This window comes from Elephas maximus, chromosome 16 (genome assembly GCF_024166365.1).
Source record: "Elephas maximus indicus isolate mEleMax1 chromosome 16, mEleMax1 primary haplotype, whole genome shotgun sequence".
In the NCBI taxonomy this organism is placed as follows: domain Eukaryota; kingdom Metazoa; phylum Chordata; class Mammalia; order Proboscidea; family Elephantidae; genus Elephas; species Elephas maximus.
Genome location: NC_064834.1, coordinates 83,774,635 through 83,790,627, shown reverse-complemented (window position 1 = coordinate 83,790,627; position 15,993 = coordinate 83,774,635).

The following is a 15,993-nucleotide window of genomic DNA, read 5'->3' as shown; positions in this document are numbered from 1 at the left end:
TTGAAATAATATAATTTTTATGATATAATCTAAAATTTTATTTAATTTTTTTTAAAGAAAGCCACTAGCTTACCTTCATTAATATTGATCAAAAAGGCAAAGGATTGTGCTAGATTTTATATCGTGAGCTTGAGGAATCTGAAAAAATATATATAATCCAATTGCCAAGGGTATATTGATTCTACTTCTTATACCCCATTAATTCCACAAAACCTTACTAATGTTTAGTTTCCTTCATATTAGGCATCTAGGAGCCCTAGTTGTACAGTGGTTAAGCAGTTTAGCTGCTAACAAAAAGTTCAGTGGTTCGAAGCCACCAGTCACTCCACAGGAGAAAGGCTTGGCAGTCTGCTTTCATAAAAATCTACAGCCTTGGAAACACTACGGGGGGACAGTTCAACTCTGTCCTACTCTGCTACCATTGAGTCAATTCCTATTCATACTGACCCTATAGGACAGAGTAGAACTGCAGGTTTCCAAGGAGTGGTTGGTGGATTCAAACTGCCGGCCTTTTGTTCAGCAGCCAAGCTCTTAACCATTGCATAACCGGGGTCCACTCTGTCTGATAGGGTTTCTATGAGTCAGAGTCAACTTAACAGCAATGGGTTTGGTTTTGGTATATTGCAGCTGTAACTTTCTTCTTTTCTTTCCTGTTCACTTTGTTTCTTCTTTCACTTCCTCCCTTTGTTCTTCTCTCTCTCTTTCTCACTTATGCCTTCCTCCCGTTTTACTTCCTTTTACTTCTCCCTTTTTTCTCTCCTTGTCCTTTGTCTTTTTGACCTTGTTTCGATGCAAATAGACCTTTTTTTTTTCCATTGAGCAAATACCAACAGTCTTGAAGATGGTACAGCAAAAGGCAACAATCAACTCTGTTATGCGTAAGGTCACTGTGAGTCACAGTCAAGCCAATGGAAAATAACAACAAACATTGACCAAATTAATTCAAAGACTTTAGAATATATTTGTGTTGCTTGGATGGGTTTCAATTCCCTTTTAAAATTTTTGCGATATTTTTTCTGATAACCCAAAAATATTGCCATAATTTGTATTAATTTCTTTGTGGTGCTCCTGTCTAGCTGTCATCCTAAAATTTTCTTTCTTCCTCTGATAAAATATATAGGAAATGAACTTTATGACCACCACATAAAAAATATATATTTTGTCCATATACTTGATTTTGATTGGGTATACAATTTTAGATTAAAAAAAAAAAGTCTCCCTTTAAAAAGTTTCCTTTAAAAAGTTTCATGGCACTGCTTAATTATCTTGTGATGGAAACTTAGATGGCAGCTGTATTCCTTCATTCGTACCTGATATTTCTTCTCTCTAGAAGCTCTTATTTTCTTTTATTTCTACTTAGTATTCTTTGTTTTTCAGGTGCTTCCTTTTCTGTAATATCAAGTTCTTTTATGTACATCAAATATATTCTAAAAATTTCTGGGAGTTTCTGTGTAAAATTATGTTTCTGTTTTACTGTTTTCAAGTTGCAGTTTGCTCTGCAAATGTCTTCTTTCTTCCCAAAGTCAGGTGTTTTGTTCGAGTAGCTCGAGTTTTATCTTCTGTGCATTTTTTTTTTCACTGTAGGTTTTGTGGTTTTTCTTAATATTTAAGAATGTAGGGCTGTGTTGCTTTTTGTAAGCACACATTGTGTGTCTCTTAACCATGAGGGAAGAAGAGTTTGTTTTATTTTGTTTTGTTTTAATTTGGTCCAATTTTCTCTGAAATTCTTTATTTATGGACAGAATTTCAAGATGAGCATTCAGTGAAAAGCTCTATGGAATGAAAGGAATTCAAAAGCCTCCATGTAGATTTTTGGGTTGAAAAAAATTTTTTTTTTTTTACTTTGCAGCCACATTTGGTAAATGCAAGAGAAAGTAGGGAGGATTGATGTGGGAAACTAAATGCTGATCTGTCAGCAGATTTTTTTTTTAAAGTCAACTTTTCTAGTTGAGGACCCTTCTTACTTCTATCTGCTGCTGTTGTACTAGCCTACTTTAAGTTTATAAGTTTTCAAAGGAAATCCACAACATTGCCCCCAAAAGTATTCACTCTCCTTTGCTACAATAACTGCACAGTAGTTATGTGCTTCTGCTCCCACAATTTTCCTTATTCATCAACAGCTTATATTATGTTCTTTTTTTTTTAGTGCTTTAAAGAACTGTTTTTTTAAATTGTGCTTTAAGTGGAAGTTTACAACTCAAGCCAGTTTCTCATGCAAAAACTTATACATACATTGTTAACTGACCCTAGTTGCTCTTCCTTCAATGTGACAGCACACTCCTTCTCTCTACTCTGTATTTCTTGTGTCCATTTTTTATTCAACCAGCTCCTGTCCCCCTCTGCCTTCTCGTCTTGCATCCAGACAGGAGCTGCCCTCATGCACAGTCCTTGCCAGCATCATTTTATGTCTTATGGTCCAGTCTAATTTTTGTCTGAAGAGTTGGCTTCAGGAATGGCTTTAGTTTTGGGCTAACAGAGAGTCCAGGAGCCATGACCTCGGGGGTACCTCGAGTCTCAGTCAGACCATTAATTAAGTCTGGTCTTTTTATTAGAATTTGAAGTCTGCATCCCACTTTTCTCCTGCTCAATCAGGGATTCTCTGTTGTGTTGTCTGTCAGGGCAGTCATTGGTGGTAACTGGGCACCATCTAGTTCTTCTCGTCTTAGACTGATGAAGTCTCTGGCTTATGTGGCCCTTTCTTTCTCTTGGGCTCATATCTTCCTTGTGTCTTTGGTGTTCTTCATTCTCCTTTGCTTCAGATGGGTTGAAACCAATTGATGCATCTTAGATGGCCGCTTGCTAGCTTTTAAAACCCCAGATGCCAATCACCAAAGTGGGATGCAGAACACTTTCTTAATACACTTTGCTATGCCAATTGACCTAGATGTTCCCTGAAACCAGAGTCCCCAGCCCCCACCCCCACCACTCTTACACTGTGTTCTTACTCAATATACACTTGCCTTCTCATTATGTACATTGTTATGATGACTATAAATTAATATTTACTTATTGTAATATCAGAAAGGATGGTGGTTAAGGCTTTTGTCAAACTGTCATACTAAACTAGAACTTGCACAGACGTATATTGACAATGAGTTTCTTCATATCTCAACATCATTTATTTCTAATTCTAAAATTCTATTCCTCAATCCCCGTTGAACTAGATTTTATACCATTTTCCACTGGATTTTCTATCACTAGTGTAATCAACAACTTTTTGATTTTTCCTTGAGGTGCCTGGAACTAAACTGTGGAGTAATTTAGAGAGGAGTGCTCCTGAGAAATATTTTATCCTTCAAAATAGGTTTTTTCTGCAGTTAATAGTCTTTTATCTCTTATATGTTTACTTTTTACCAAAATAAGATAAGATGGGGAGAACAACTAAGAAAGAAGGGGAGGAGAAGGGAAGAGAAATTGGAGAAGTGGGACAAGGGGAAAATAGGAGAAGGAGAAGAAAAATAAAGAAAAAAAAAAGGAGGTGGAAGAATAAGTGAGTAAAGAAGAATAAATGTAGTTTTTGGCAAAATACTCAACTCTATCAAATATTTCAAAGCCCAAATGATCCTTTTGTCAGTTTGGCTGCCTTTCCCTAAAAAAGCTTGTAGTTGGTAAACACTTATGCTGTTTTCTCAACATGAATTCTCTTGGTAAATTAAAATTCGGGGGAGATTCTCCCACCGGAATTTATTTTTAAATGTTCATGTATCCTGGGAGTTCCAGAGGTAAAGCTTATGACTATAAAATACAAACAGAGAAATTAAAAAAGTGTATATTGGGTTTAATATAATTAGAAGTTCATGTTCTGAATGTTGTATTCTTCAGACATTCCAATTTCAATCCTGACTTATGGATAATTATGTGAAAATGAATACCAACCAATGCAGGATTCAGCTAATCACTCTGGCATAAATGAAGTTGCAGTTTAAACATAAAAGTGGATTTAAAATATATATATATTGATTGTATATTCCTAATGTCATACAAAGAAATAAAATATTGAGGCTCTCAGATTCTGCAAAACGCAAGGAAGTTATGCAGGTTTCTGGTAAATAACCAAGTTTAAGTAGAAAGCTAATTTTCTCTGAGTTACTTTCTCACTGGAAGCTCAAGACTTCAGTTACTCATGACCAGAGAAGTACTTGCTTCATCTTTGGCTCCAGATAAAGTAAGCATTAAAACTATAGATTCAAAGATGATTAAAATATACAGCAGGCAAAAGTAGAGATAGGCCACCTCAGTGAAAATACTACTTGACTTTCTGAGCTCAGTTTCTGTTTACACTATCTGATTTATTCACTCTTTTTGCCCAGTTCCAAGTGCTACCTTCCTTTTTCATTTCTAAATAATCCATTCCTATTTTCCAATAAAGAATTTTTTTAGGTTTCTAGAATTTGGATGAATAATATTACAGTGAAGCACACTGAGTTAATTTTCCATAAGTTGTATCCTGTTTTTTGTCATTCAAGTGTTTGCAAATTTAGGCACCATGATTGTGTTCAGAATTTATAGATATCCACTTTCCTAGATTCCAAAGAAAAAAAAACCTGTGTGATAACTGAAACTCTACTGAAAAGCAAATTTCTTCTCAGATGAAGGCCTGGCTGCGTGCAACATCTTGAACAGTTCCATACACACACCTTTGTTGAGACAGAGAATTCCAACTGAGAATAAGAAGCTTTTTTCCTAGTGCCCCAGTATGATGTTAAGGCATAAAGAAGGAAACAAAATAGGCCAAAGAAATGAGAACGCCCAAGTCAAATATTTTCATTTTGTAATTTTGTCAGGACAGGCTCTGGACCTGATCCTATCATTGTTTCCATGAGCATTATCCTCATTCTAGCTATTTTGTTTTCATTTGCATCTTTTAAGGGAGAGGAACGGAAGAGAAAGCCGCAAATACAGAGCATGAGAGACAAAAGGTTCACTGATAAGCAGGATTAAAGGTTAAATTTCCAAAGCTTATACATACTCTTTTTTTAGCCCTCATCCCAAACTGACCAGGTTTCTAGACATTTTTCACTTGTGGCATCAGAATGGAAGACATAATACTACAACCCAAGATGCCAGTTTAGAGATGAGAAAATTTTTTGGAGAAGAATAGCATCATTGGGCTTACTGGAAAATGTGAGTGTGTCCCTGGTTTTGCAGCAACAAGTTCCCTTGGAAATATGTTATTTTAAATTGCTTCACATTTTATCTGATGTCCTCAGATGGAAGACAACAGAGAGGAAATATCTCCACTATTACTTATGTGATCTTGCTGGGATTTGGGGACCTCAAAGAAGTTGGAACTGCTCTTTTCTCTTTGTTCCTGAACCTTTATGCTGTCACACTGTGTGGTAACCTGCTGCTGATACTCGCCGTCCAGAAAAGTCCACTTCCACATACTCCAATGCATTTCTTCCTGTGCCACTTCTCCTGTGTGGATGTTGGATACACAAGCAGCATTGCCCCTCAGCTGCTGAGGGAGGTCGTAGCTGGTGGTGTTACTATCTCCTTTACTGCCTGTGTGGTGCAACTCTATGCTGTTGGGGCTCTGTTCACTGTAGAGTGTTTCCTTCTGGCTGTCATGTCCTATGATTGCTACTTGGCCATCTGTTGGCCCCTGAGATGTTCAGTGCTTATGGACAATAGAGCTTCTGTCAAGTTGGTTTTCTATTCCTGGGATCCATGCTAATTTTGCTTGCCACATTAACCTTCTGTGGTCCCCACATAATAGACCATTTCTTTTGTGGCTTCTTCCCACTGGTGAAGCTCTCCTGCACAGATACTACAGTGGCAGAGAGGGTGGCCTTGGCTTCATCATTTCTATCCCTGTCTCCTTCTCTTTGGACCTTGTTATCTTATGGTTGCATTATGCTGTCCATGTTAAAGATTTCTTCTCCTACGGGGCAGGCAATACAGAGCCTTTTCCACCTGCTTCTCCCACTTGATTGTTGTGTTTTATGGCACCATGGTTGTGGAGTACATGACACTAGCATCAGGAGTAACACTCAATGTGCACAAAATTTTCTCACTTCTCTACACAGTGCTCACACCCCTTCTAAATCTCTTAATCTATAGTCTGAGAAACAAGGGTGTCCAAATTGCTCTGAAGAAAGGAACAAAACTACATTGTCCAGAAAGTAACTGTTGCTGGGAAATAATGTGATATAGAGAGCTAAGGAAATGGGGCAAAACTTGGGGTTTATGTGATTTCCATTAACATGATATTTGAGTAATCAACACTTAAGTAAAGTCCATAAGTTGGTAATAATAATTTGGAAAATACAGTTTTGAAAAATAGGGGTTTTTTTTAACCTATTTTTTCCACTTGGCTATACTTTAATATAACTTAATTAGTAACAAGTAAAAATGTTTGATTAAACTGTATAGGAATATATGTTAAATTATAGAAAAATAGAAGTAAATTAGAAGTAGACTGGTTAAATGATCTAATGATACAAATTGTTTTAAGTACTTAGCTTGCATTTTATACAAATGGAACAACTAATCTATTTTATATTGCTTTTATAGTAGCTTTATTAATCAAAAATAGATTAGCAATTAATTTTACTGTAAACTGTAAAGGAAAAGGGATGGACAAGACAATCTCGTAGATGCCATCATATCTGAGAGTTTATACTCAGCTTATCTAGTGATGGTAAACAGTTACAGTAATTAAAATAGTATATGCATAACAAAAATAAGCAATGGATAAATGAGTGTCCCAAAACAGATGCACATATGGGTGGACACTTAATCTCTGGTAAAGATGAAGCAAGATTCTTGTAGAGGTAACAAGATTCTAATAAATGACACTAGGCACTAAAACAACTGGATATCCACGTAAGAGGGGAATAAATACTTGATATCTCTACCTCACACCACACAAAAAATTAATTACAAGTGAAAAGTGTATCTAAATGTAAAACCTTCAAAATAGTTTTGGAAATGATCTTTAGAATATGGGGAAGCTGAAATATTACTAAGATGAACAATATTAAATGCAAAGGAAAATATTTTTTGGGGGGTAGAGGAAGAGAGGTAGAGGGAAGGAGGGAGGTTGAGAAAAAGAGAGAGAATACATTTGCAACTGATAACTGACATAAGGTTCGTATCTAAAATAAATAAAGAGCTCCTGAAAATCAATAGCAAGTTTAGAGAACAATGAATAAGAAAAAAAAATATATATATATAATATATATATGGAAACCCTGGTGACATAGTGGTTAAGTGCTACGGCTGCTAACCAAAAGCTTGATAGTTCAAATCCACCAGGCACTCCTTGGAAACTTCATGGGGCAGTTCTACTCTGTCCTATAGGGTAGCCATGAGTCGGAAACGACTCGCTGGCAGTGGGTGGATTTATATATTTATTTACTTAAATAGCCAATTCATTTTAAAATGTATTTCAAAAAAGTGAAAAACCAAATGGTCAAAATGCAAAGTTACTTGACTTATTTTGGGTTTCTGTAGATGCAGAATCTGAGAGTCGGATGTGAGTGAAAATAGTTCACTCAATAATTGGTCTAAGGATGTACAGGTAATAGATTGGGGATTTGAGATAGAAGTGGGAAAGAAGTCAAATTCAGTCCATTAATGAGAAAGTTACCAATGAGGATAACTGTGACTGAATTCCCCCCGTGAATGAAGTGTGGAGAAAACTAAGAAAAAGTCTCTGAATTGCCTCACCCATGTAGCAAGAATTTTGGGTATTTATTACCAAATTCTGTTTGTCATTGCTTGAAGTCTTCTCCTGGGACCATTGAATCACCAGGTCTCTCACTCTATGCAACGCTTGGGCCAAGCAAATCCTTGTGGCTAGAGAGATCCCTCAGGCTTGAGAGTCATTAGAGATTGCCATAGGAAGTTGAGCTTCTAACTCAATGATGAGTGTAGAAGGATGTGGGTAAGGTACCAACATCATCCAGAACAGTAATGACGCCCATTATCCACCAGAAAATACAAATTACAACCACAGTGAGAAATCACAACTTTCCTCATACACCCACACCAGAATGGCTAAAGTTAATGGAAATAACAGGTGTCAAGATTTGAAGCAAACCAAACTTTCACAAGCTATGATGTTAAATAGGCATGTCAGCATCTACTAAGTTAAAACAAATCCACTCCCAACAACAGATATGCATGTGTACGTATACACTCCAAAAGACATTTACAGGAATGTTTAGAATGAGCGTTATTACATAAAGATTTAAAATAAAACTTAAATATTCACCAATGTTAGAATGGAGATATATATATATATATATATATAGGCATACTGTAGTACCATACAGCAATGGATGTGATAAACTTAGAGCTACACTAAACAAAATAGATATATTTGATTGAAAAAATTTAAATGTATACATCAATGCTTTTATGTAATTTTCTTTATTTGTGTTATATAGCATTACAAAGAGGTTTGAAAATGATAATCACCCACATATTCCATAAAAAATGGTAAATTAAATGAAGAGGATAGCACTGGGTGTGTGTGTATATATATATATATTCCTTTTATTTTTTATGACATAACAAAAACCAAAACAAAGGAAGAAAAAATTTACAGATTTGTTTCTACACTCTTACTATCAATTCTGAGGTAACAAATCATTCTATAAACCTTTGGTTATTATTTCAAAAGCACAGGATTATTTACCTAGTATTAAGATCCTATGTCCACAAGAGCCAAAGTAGGACCTTGAGTATATCCCACCTGAATTTAGAGAACATCTCAAGAATAGATTTGATACATTGAACACTAAGGAACAAAGACCAAACAAGTTGTGAGATGACATCAACAACAACATACATCAAGAGAGCAAAAGGTCATTAAAAAGACAGGACAGAAATAAAAGACCAAAATGGAGATGAGAAGAGACTTGGAAACTTACTCTTAAATGTAGAGTAGCTAAAGCAAATAGAGAAAACAAGATGAAGTAAAAGAGCTGAATGTGAGATTTCAAGGAGCAGATTGAGAAGACAAAGTAAAGTATTATAATGAAATGTGCAAAGACTAGGAGTTAGAAAACCAAAAGGAAAGAATACAATCAGCATTTCTTAAGCTAAAAGAACTTAAGAAAAAACTCAAGTCTCAAGGTGCAATATTGAAGGGCCCTAGGGACAAAATATTGGACAATGCAGGAAGCATCAAAAGAAGATGAAAAGAAAACATAGAGTCACTGTAGCAAAAAGAATTGGTTGATGTTCAAATATTTCAGGAGGTAGCCTATGATCAAGAACCGATGACACTGAAGAAGGAAGACCAAGCTGCACTGAAGGCTTTAGCAAAAATCAAGGCCCCAGGAAGTGATAGAATACCAACTGAGATGTTTCAACAAACAGATGCAATGCTGGAGGTGCTCACTCATCTATGCCAAGAAATTTGGATGACAGTCACCTGGCCAATTGACTGGAAGAGATCCATATTTGTGCCCATTCCAAAAAGAGGTCGTCCAACAGAATGTGGAAATTATTGAATAATTCAAAAATGATTACAGCAGTACATTGACAAAGGACTGCCAGAATTTCAAGACAGATTCAGGAGAGGATATGGAAAAAGGAATATCACTACTGCTGTCAGATGGATCCTGGTTGAAAGCAGAAAATACCATACAGATGTTGTCTTGGTCATCTAGTGCTGCTATAACAAATACCACAAGTGGATGGCTTTAACAAAGAGAAATTTATTTCTTCACAGTAAAGTAGGTTAAAAGTCCAAACTTCGGCTGTTGGCCCTGGGGAAAGGCTCTCTCTCTGTCAACCTTCTCATCAGTTTTTTCCCAGGCTAGGAGCCTCTCTGTTCAGGGACCTGGGGTCCAAGGCGTGCACTCTTCCTCTGGCACTGGTTTCTTGGTGGTATGAGGTCCTCCTTCTCTGCTAGCTTCCCTTTCCTTTTATCTCTTGAGAGATAAAATGTGGTGCAGACCACACCTCAGAGAAACTCCCTTTACATTGAATCAGGGATGTGACTTGGTAAGGGTGTTACAATCCCACCCTAATCCTCTTTAACATAAAATTTCAATCACAAAATGGGGACAACCACAGAATACTGGGAGTCATGGCCTAACCAAGTTAATACACATTTTTTGGAGGACTCAATTCAACCCATGGGGACAGATCCAGATGGAATTGCAAAGGTTTTGAAAATGGAACTGCATTAAAATTTCAACACAGAGGAAGCTGGTAAGAACTTGGACCATAAGCCCCAGTGAGAATGCTGTTGTGAAAACAAACAAACAAAAATATCAATATTATCTTAGGATCTAAGCAAAACCCAGAGTCATGTTGTAAAGTATTCAAAAATGGCTAGTATACAAACTAAAATTACTTGGCCTACAAAGACCCAGGGAAACTTTAGTTTGCAAAGGAAAAGACAATCAATAAATGCTAAAACGGAGATGACACAGAGGTTGGAATTATCCAGAAAAAAAAAAAAAAAAGCAGTTATTATAGTAAAAGGGTAAACCCTCTCGGAATGAATAGAAATTAGCAAGTTTAACCAAAAACTAAACAAATAAAAACAAAAAGTCAGGAATCAAATAGAAATTTAGAACTGAGAAATATAATAAAAAATAAAGAAACCAACTACATTTGTTCAGTAACAAAGAGAAGAACACAGATTTTAAAAAAGTTAAAAATTTAAAGATAGGTACATAGATATTATCCAATCTGAACAGTAGTGATACAAAATATTGTGGAAAAAAAAGAACTGGGACTCTGGTACCTCTGGAAATGTAACAGAAAGTTTAACATTCATATTACTGGAGTCCCATAAGTAGAGGAGAAAAGTACAGTTTAGAAAAGAATGTATTTGAAAAAAAATTGGAAAAATATCCAAGATTTGGTGAAAGATGCATGCATAGAGAATTGCAATAAAGCTGTTGAAATCTAAAGCCAAAGAAAAAATCTTGAAAGCAATCTGAGAGCTATAACACAAGACAAATCAATCATTCACAATTTATTTAGGAAAAAATATCGGAATCATTATTCCCTGTCCTTGAGCATACAAAATGTGACCCAGCTGGAGCTGGGCTCACAAGGACACATCAACCGGCCCCTGAGGTATAAAGACAATACCTGGGACACTCTTTGGAAACATCTTTTAGGGAACCTTCTACTTTTTACTCATTATCTTTTTCTATTAGCATTTTGTGATTAGAAAATTTGTTTGACCAATGAAGATCCTCATGACTGTCATTACTGGAGCCTATACCAATGGTTGTTAAGAAAGACAATTCAAAATGTGGGATCACAGTTTCTAACCAATCTGTGAAAAGATGAAGCTTTCAATGGTTTTGCCCATTTTGTAACATTAATATGTACTGATGACTCTGTAACATTCCTTGGACTTGGGCAGACATGGCAGTGGCAGTATGCTTGTCCATTTTCCCATTCTTGCTTATTCTGTAGTTTTCTTTGGACTCAGGCAGACGTGGCTGTGGCAGCATGGTTGTCCGTTTCCCACTTTTGTCTTTTTGAATATATGCCAGATAAAACTTTCTTTTTGCTTTACTTTACGATTTTTTTTTTAACCCTACAACAGCATGACTGTGGATTCTTATTAGCATCCACAGAGCTGGAAGAAAGTGGAAACGTACTTGTAAAGTGCTAGAAAACAATGAGTTTATCCAGAGTTTTTTATGCAAAAATATCCTTCAGAATTGAATGTAAAATAAAAAAGAAAATTAAGAAAATTTATTATTCATAATTCAAAATAGTGAAGGGGGAAGGAAAGCAAATAACATAATGATAGACTTAAATATTTCAATAAGAATTTTAAATGTAAATTATATATAAACCAAACCCATTGCCATCAAGTTGATTCTGACTCGTATATAATTGATACACACTAAGTAGATTAAAAGTAAAATGATAAAAAACTCACCATGCACACACCAAGAAAAAAAATGCATGTGGCTATATTGTTGTTGTTGAGTATCTTCGAGAAGGTACCGACTCATAGTGACCCTATGTACAACAGAATGAAACACTTCCCAGTCCTGCACCATTCTCACAATTACTGCTATGTTTGAGCCCATTGTTGCAGCCACTGTGTCAATTCATCTCACTGAGGTTCTTCCTCTATTTCGCTGACCCTTAGCTTTACTAACCATGATGTCCTTCTCCAGGGACTCCACCCTCCTGATAACATGTCTAAAATTCATGAGACAAAGTCTCACCACCCTCACTTGTAAGAATTCTGCTGTACTTCTTCCAAGACAGATTTGTCTGTTCTTCTGGCAGTCCATAGCATGTTCAATATTCTTTGCCAACACCATAATTCAAAGGTGTCAATTCTTCAGTTTCTTTATTCATTGTCCAGCTTTCACATGCATATGAGGCAGTTGAAAACACCATGGCTTGACTCAGGCTCACCTTAGCCTCAAGGTAACATCTTTGCTTTTTAACACCTTAAAGAGTTCTTTTGCAGCAGATTTGCTCGACGCAATAGACAGTTTGATTTCTTAACTGCTGCTTCCATGGGTGTTGGTTGTGGATCCAAGTAAAATGAAATCTTTGACAAATTTAGTATTTTGTCTGTTTACCGTGATTATGATTGCTGGTCCAGTTGGGAGAATTTTATTTTTTTTTTATTGAGGTGTAATCCATACTGAAGGCTATAGTCTTTGATCTCCGTCAGTAAGTGTTTGAAGTCATCTGTATAACACAGGTTGTTATGAGTCTTCCTCCAATCCTGATCCTGGGTTCTCCTTCATCAATCCAGCTTCTTGGATTATTTGCTCAGCATACAGATTGAATACGTATGGTAAAAGGATACTATGCTCACACACACCTTTTTAAACCACTCAGTATCCCCTTGTTCTGTTCAAACTACTGCCCCTTTTTTTATGTTCAGATTCTGCCTGAACACAAGCATTCTAGAATCCCTATTCTTTGCAATGTTATCCAGAGTTTGTTATGATCCCCACAGTGGAATGCCTTTGCATAGTCAATAAAACACAAGTAAACGTCTTTCTAGTATTCTCTGTTTTCAACCAAGATCCATCTGACATCAGCAATGGCGTTCCTCCTTCCACGTCCTCTTATGAATCCCACTTGAAATTCTGGAAGTTCCCTGTTGATGTAGTGCTGCACTTGCTTCTTAATTATCTTCAGCAAAACCTTACTTGTGTGTCATATTAATGATATTGTTCAATACTTTCCACATTCATTGGACCACCTTTCTTTGGGAAGGGGACAAATATGGATCTCTTCAGTCAGTTGGCCAGGTAGCTATCTTCCAAATTTCTTGGCATAGACACATGAGCACTTCCAGTGCTGCATCAGTTTGTTGAAACATCTCAACTGGTATTCCATCAGTTCCTGGAGGCTTGTTTTTCACCAATGCCTTCAGTGCAGCTTGGACTTCTTCCTTCAATACCATTGGTTCTTGATCATATGCTACCTTCTGAAATGTTGACCAACGTTGACCAATGTACAGTGACATTGTGTATTCCTTCCATTTTCTTTTCATGCATTTGTGGCTAAATTAATATAAAGTAGATGTCATTGCAATTAAAAATTGCCAGAGACAAAGTGGGACATTACATAATGCTGAAAGAGTGAATTAGCCATGAAGGTATAACAATACTAAACATGAATGCATCTAACAATAGAGTTTAAAAGAAAAAAAAAGCAATGAATGATAAAACATAAAGAGATAAATTCATATTGTATTTATCTGAAGACAGTAACACTACTCTCTCAGTAATTGAAAGAAATAGTAGACAGAAAAACATCAAGAGACTAAAGGACCACATAAACTAGAGACTCCACCAGCCTGAGGCCAGAAGAACTAAATGGTCCCCAATTACCACAAATGACCACAGTGAGGGGGAACACAACAGAAAGTCCCAGATGGAGTGGGAGAAAAGCATGGAGCAGAACTTGAATTCTCATAAAAGACCAGACTTAATGGCCAGAAAGAGACTGGAGGAACACCCAAAACTATGGCCCCTGGACACTCTGTTAACCCAGAACTAAAACCATTCCTGAAGCCCACTCTTCAGACAAAGATTAGACAGGACTATAAAACAAAACATAATACACATGGGGCACGTGCCTCTTAGTTCAATCAGATACATGAGACCAAATGTGTAGCTCCTGTCCAGAGGCAGGATGAGAAGGCAGGAAGGAACAGGAACTGGATGAATGGACACAGGGAACCCCGGGGTGGAAAGGGGGAATGTGCTGTCACATTGTGGAGATTGCAATTAATGTCACAAGACAATATGTGAAAATTGTTGTATGAGAAAAAAATAAGAAAAGAAAATTTTCAGATGCTCTATAATCTTAAAAAAATAGCAATCTAAAAGTCTGTGTTAATTCAAAAAAATACTTATTAAAGTTTGTACTTACTAGTATTTTTATAACCAGAGAGGGGTATGGAAGTACACGTGAGAAGATAGGTCATATATCTATGATATTACATGCACTTTGAAATTTCATTCACTGGTAGGTAGCAACAGGAAATATCTTCAGTGATGGCTTGGAAAGGAGCAGCCACTAGCCAAATTCTGTGCCCAAATGCATTCGAAATCACATTTTTTTTTAAATAATTTTTATCGTGCTTTAAGTGAAAGTTTACAAATCAAGTCAGTCTGTCACATATAAACTTATATACACCTTACTACATACTCCCATTTACTCTCCCCCTAATGAGTCAGCCCACTCCCTCTTTCCAGTCTCTCATTTCTTGACGGTTTTGTCAGTTTCTAACCCTCTCTACCTTCCCATCTCCCCTCCAGACAGGAGATGCCAACACAGTCTCAAGTGTCAACCTGATACAAGCAGCTCACTCTTCATCAGCATCTCTCTCCAACCCATTGTCCAGTCCCTTCCATGTCTGATGAGTTGTCTTTGGGAATGGTTCCTGTCCTGGGCCAACAGAAGGTTTGGGGACCATGACCACTGGGATTCTTCTAGTCTCAGTCAGACCATTAAGTCTGGTCTTTTAATGAAAATTTGGAGTCTGCATTCCAATGTTTTCCTGCTCATTCAGGGGTTCTCTGTTGTGCTCCCTGTCAGGGCAGTCATTGGTTGTGGCCAGGCACCATCTAGTTCTTCTGGTCTCAGGATGATGTAAGTCTCTAGTTCATGTGGCCCTTTCTTTCTCTTGGGCTCATAGTTATCGTGTGACCTTGGTGTTCTTCATTCTCCTTTGATCCAGGTGGGATGAGACCAACTGATGCATCTTAGGTGGCCGCTTGTTAGCATTTAAGACCCCAGAAGCCACACTTCAAAGTGGGGTGCAGAGTGTTTTCTTAATAGAATTTATTTTGCCAATTGACTCAGAAGTCCCCTTAAGCCATAGTCCCCAAACCCCACCCTTGCTCTGCTGACCTTCGAAGCATTCAGTTCATCCTGGAAACCTCTTTGCTTTTGATCCAGTCCAGTTGAGCTCACCTTCTGTGTATTGAGTATTGTCCTTCCCTTCACCTAAAGTAGTTCTTATCTACTATCTAATCAGTAAATAACCCTTTCCCGCCCTCCCTCCCTCCACCATCTCGTAAACACAAAAGAACGTGTTCTTCTCAGTTTGTACTGTTTCTCAAGATCTTATAATAGTGGTCTTATACAATATTTGTCCTTTTGCATCTGACTAATTTGGGTTTTTTTTTAATTTCACTCAGCATAATGCCTTCCAGGTTCCTCCATGTTATGAAATGTTTCACAGATTCGTCACTGTTCTTTATCGATGCGTAGTATTCCATTGTGTGATTATACCACAGTTTATTTACCCATTCATCCCTTGATGGACACCTTGCTTGCTTCCAGATTTTTGCTATTGTAAACAGTGCTACAGTAAACATGGGTGTGCATATATCTGTTCGTGTAAAGGCTCTTATTTCTCTAGGGTATATTCCGATGAGTGGGATTTCCGGGTTGTATGGTAATTTTATTTCCAGCTTTTTAAGAAAACGCCAGATAGATTTCCAAAGTGGTTGTACCATTTTACATTCCCACCAGCAGTGTATAAGAGTTCCAATCTCTCCGCAGCCT